General features: G+C 44.6%; 1 pseudogene; it reads left to right on the forward strand.

Moving 5' to 3' along the window:
• The window catches only part of LOC125937894 (EP300-interacting inhibitor of differentiation 1-like), an 864-nt pseudogene extending 312 nt beyond the window's left edge, over positions 1-552 (forward strand).
• The last annotated feature ends 4,614 nt before the right edge of the window (positions 553-5,166 follow it).

Genomic DNA, 5,166 nt, shown 5'->3' on the forward strand with positions numbered 1-5,166 from the left:
AGCCACAGCTGGAGGCCCAAGGCCCAATGGAGGAAGAGGCCCAGCCAATGGTGGAGCCTCAGGGGGAGCGAGGCCTTGCTAACCAGCCCGGCCCTGGGGAGCTGCCGGGGCCTGGTCGCGGGCCCTGACTTCGAGAGCCAGGACGAGGGCGAGGATTTTGATGACTGGGAAGACTACTACGATTACCCTGGAAGAGGAGCAGCTGAGTGGTGCCGGCCACCGAGTATCAGCGGCCCTTGAAGCAGCCAACAGGATGTTTCTGAGAACATCCAGAGCCAGGGAAGCAGCCCCGGGTGGCGGGTTTCAAATGCATTATGAGAAGACCCCATTTGTTCAGTTGGCTTTTATCGAAGAGCTATTTACACGTATGGTTGTCAATCGTCTGACCGAAGAACTCTGGTGTGATGAGATTATTGATAGAGAGTAACTAAATGCCGTTAGAAGAGGAGGAAAAGTGGAGGAGAGACCCCACATTCTACGGTCTTTCGGGTTCATTCCAGAGAGTACCATGGCCATGAAAAACTTGATCTTCAAAAAAAAGATTTTTGTCGTTGTTGTTGCCTTGCAGAATAGAATAGGGCAGTGACTGCACAGTTATGAAAAAGAAAAAATTGTTAAAGAAGAAGAAAAGGCATCTTAGGACTGTGGAAATCTGTTTTCGAGAATGTTCCTGAAACACCTGTGGCTTTGACTTTGCTATTGATCCAGATTCTTTTCCTTGCGTTGGGGAAAATATCTTTCATATTTCACTGTAAGGGATGGTTTTGCAAGAAAAAGTTAACATCAAGACAGACTGCCAGTACAAAAGCCCAGTGATAATAATTACATGAGAAAAAGTAACTAATACATCCAATTTAGGACATGAGATGTCTGAGTCATTTGGACTGAAAGCCCACTGAGAGAACTCTGAAGATTCCACTTTGTGGTCTATCCAAGCCAATTACAGGCGAAAGACTTTGGTTGAACTTCATGACATAAGACCTGTTAAAGGGAAAATGTCAAGTAAAAGGAAAGCCCTACATCTACAAAAAGACTGAACAATTATGCCCTCAATCTTTAAAGGTTTTAAACCTGCCCAGAAATCCTCTTTGGTATCTGAAGTTTCCCCTCTGTCTCCTCCTCTAAATAAGCTTGTTATTGGTTATGCACCAGCATTTGAGATAATAAAATTTCTTGTTCTGTAAAATATATATATTTAATATATATTTTTATATATACATATATTTTAAATATTTATATAAATATATATGTAATTTATTCAAAACCTGGAGCTTTTTTTTTTTTTTAAAAAGAGACACTAACATCATGTTCTTCTGCTTCCTATAAACTGGCTTCTTGCTGGCCATCTTCTACTGCCCTTAAGGGGTATGTAACACACCTTCATTTTTAGACCACTTCATAAGCCGGGTCTTTGAGCAGGATGGTGGCAGCATCTTCTTCCCCTTGACAGGTAACGACAGCACAGCCAAAGGAAATTGCTCTTTGAAAGACAAAACAAAGCGAGCCCCTCTCGGGGCAAGAGGAGATGGCTTTGAAGCTCTTGGTACTTCTGGAAGGAACGCTGTAGGTACCCCAGAGCCCGACTTCAAACAGATGAAAGACAGTTTGAATAATGAGGATGGAGAGAAGAGCCTTGAGAAAGCAGGGTTAAAACGTGAGTATAGAACCACCATTGTCATTGAGAAGATAAAAGAGAATTGCAGAGCTCAGATGAAAAAGAGGGGAGATGACTGTGAGCCTCCCAGAGGCAGCAAATGTGGGCACCAGGGATGGATCTCATCAAGATCCAACTAAAGACAGAGGTCACTGGGAGCTCACTGGTTTGTATTCATTCATGCTCTGCCAGTTGAATTCACTTTGATCACCAAATATCCTTTTCATTTGGATTTATAACAAAAATAAAGGAGGACGGAGAGTGATGGGAGGAAGAGACAGGCAGAGCGAAACCCCAAAGTCCATGAAGCATGTTACACCAGTTTTGCTAAGGCTTGGAAATGTTACTTCTCCAAATGGACTCACGGCCTTGAACCAAAGCTAACACAGAAAAGACAAACATGTCACCGAAAGTAACATGTTGACATGTGTTGATGTCTCAGCCAAAATTTGTAACATAACCCAGAAGGAACACTTGAGATGCCTGGCCATGCGTTCTAGTTACTGGTGTGTTTCTGGGGAATTCTGGTAGGACATACCCCAGAGAGGTCAAGGCCAGCAAAGAAAGCTGGAAACAGCAGCTCTAGGTCCTGTGACTAAAGCTGTTAAAAAAAAAAAAAAAAAAATTAACCTTCGTCTTGTGATGTGTGAAGCAGACAGAGCAGAAAACCTGGTTAGGATAGAAATGGAAAAGAGTGGCTATCATGATGAAATCTTTGAAGAGAATCTGTAAGAAGAGAAAAACTACATACGTATGTTTCTCCACACACGTACACGCACATACACGCATGCATGCACACTGAAGATGCTTGTAGAGGTGTCCACAGTGCATGGTTTCTTGGGGCTTGACCAAGAAACTGTAGGGCAGTGTAGGTAAGGTTATGGCCATGCAATCCTCGTGTGTAGGTTTGCACATGCACACGCGACCCACTGTGTGCCTCTGCACGTGTGCGTGTGCACATACAGACGTGCGTACACACTTATCTCACGCAACAGAATTATTATATACCCTCTTGGGTAAGACAGGGAGGGGAAGAAGTTGAGCCTTAGCGGTAGGTGCGAAGTTGCTAATGGTAGGAAACTGCTTATTTGGAAAACTTCTACAATTCCACTTAATCCCACCTTGGCTCCCACCCAACCCCACAGAGCCTTGTGGATTTAGCAGAGACACAGAGGTTAAAAAAGGACCCCTGGATGCTTTTTCGGGAAAGGCCCTCATTTTGGAGGGTCCCTACTGGGTCCCTGGAATGAGGGAACAATCACTTCCTCAGCTTTGCAGACAGGCTCCCAGGGAAGGTGCTACCTGGAGCAGTGCCGTCCTTTTGGGGCACAATTTGGGGGTGCGGGTTGGCTTACTCTGCAGTATGGGGAAGGTATAGATATGGCTGTGGAGTCCTTGCTGTCTTTACTTAAGAATGGACAGTCTTCGGGCTCAAAAATATTTTGCGGGGGGCGGCGCTTGGGTGGCTCAGTCAGTTAAGCGTCTGACTTCGGTTCAGATCATAATCTCACAGTTTGTGAGTTTGAGCCCCGCGTCGGTCTCTGTGCTGGCAGCTCAGAGCCTGGAACGTGCTTCGGATTCTGGGTCTCCCTCTCTCTCTTCCCCTGCCCTGCTCACACTGTCTCTGTCTCTCAAAAGGTGAATAAAAGTTAAAAAAAATATATGTATATACATATATATTCATATTCATATTCATATATATACATATAGGTATTTTGTGGATCTTTTCTCCCTCCATCTCTGTCTTGCTGTCACCAGGCTGGATAAGCACCTCATCTTCTTCCTGACCTTTGGCAGACATTGCTGTGGATCCTTGGTGGTCACAGGCCGCAGTGGACGCAAAGATGCTCTGAGTTCAAAGACGGGGCTCCCAGCCAATCCATTTCTATCCACCTGCATCCCGACTCCTGGCTACTGTGTCAGCCTGGGATCCAATATACCTCTTTTAAAAAGTGGCAAATATTATTTATTTAAAGAAAACCCATTCATTTTCAAATTACAGTGCATGTTTCAAATTGAAAATAAATCTTGAAAGACACTATGAGGTATTACCAGTGTTTGCCAGACTCAAAGGGGCAGAGAAAACACTAGAATCATCTGGCCCGGGGCGCCTGGGTGGCTCCGTCGGTTAAGCGTCCGACTTCGGCTCAGGTCACGATCTCACGGTCCGTGAGTTTGAGCCCCGCGTCGGGCTCTGTGCTGACAGCTCAGAGCCTGGAGCCTGTTTCAGATTCTGTGTCTCCCTCTCTCTCTGCTCCTCCCCTGTTCATGCTCTGTCTCTCTCTGTCTCAAAAATAAATAAACGTTAAAAAAAAAATTTTAAAAAAATCATCTGGCCCATGAATAACTTGAGGGCTAGAGAAGGAGATACTTATCATTCTGTTCAGTCTCCTGCATGCTCCCCAAATGCGCCATGACAAACTATGAAAGCTTGTTGTCCTTTGATACAACAAAATAAAATCCTTGCTACCCCCCACCGCCCCCCGCCAAAATTAGAGATAGTCCATTCTGGTTCATTGTGATCTCTTCTTGAGTTTAGATGGACAGTTCACTGCTTCATGTGTTCAGGTGCCACCTGAAAACTTCATCAATAATGACCTGTGGAGATAGATAGGGCTTCCATGGGAATCTCAGAGTCCCACAAGCCCTAGCGAGAACTTTGCAGCTTTGCACCCTCAAAGTCCAGTTCAGGCTCCTCCCAGAGACTCTTCTTTCTAGGTCTTCTTGCTGCCCGGTCTCAAGAGTTTCTCCCGCCCCCTAAACAACTGACCAAGTCCACGTTATTTGATTAATCTAAAAGGAAATTAAAAACGGAAACTGGTAGCATGGATCCACTTACCTGATCCTGCTGTTACGTGAGAAAAAGCAACATGGCCTACTTAAAATCCATGTGGGTTTGAGACAAATAGTGCCTGTCAGAAAAGAAGCTTTTTCCTGTAGCATCTTTTTAGACTTTGTTGGGTTGTTTTTTTTTTTTTTTTTTTTGCTTCCCAGGAACCACTTTTTTACCTCCAGACATTCTTCAGACTAATTCCGCACAGTAAGCTACTGAAACGTGAGCAGGAAAATTAAAACGTAACGTGTTAAGGGACTCGTTCAAGCTGATCCATGACCCTGGACACTCAGAGGAGAGTGGAGTCCTGGCCTAGGCGTGGGGTATGGAGACCCGTGAGCGGATGATCTTGGGGCTGTGTCGCTAAATCTCAAGTCCAGGGAAGGACCTCAAGTATGTGGAATGGAAAACCAAGTATCTAAGCCAACCGACATGCATAGCTTTGGAACCCTGGTTCCACCACTGTTTAGCTTTGTAAATATGGGGCAGTTATTTAATCTCTGGACCCTCATCTGTAAAATGGGAATGATGGTGGGTAATATGGCAATTTGACTTGGCATTTGGTAGCCAGGGTAGAGATTTTGGCATTCACACCAAATTTTATGACCGTAAAAGAAAAATAGCAAAATGCTAGCTGTAAAAATTATCAAATATTTTATAAGGAAGACACCCCGTGACT

The sequence above is a fragment of the Panthera uncia genome (genome assembly GCF_023721935.1).
Source record: "Panthera uncia isolate 11264 chromosome B2 unlocalized genomic scaffold, Puncia_PCG_1.0 HiC_scaffold_24, whole genome shotgun sequence".
In the NCBI taxonomy this organism is placed as follows: domain Eukaryota; kingdom Metazoa; phylum Chordata; class Mammalia; order Carnivora; family Felidae; genus Panthera; species Panthera uncia.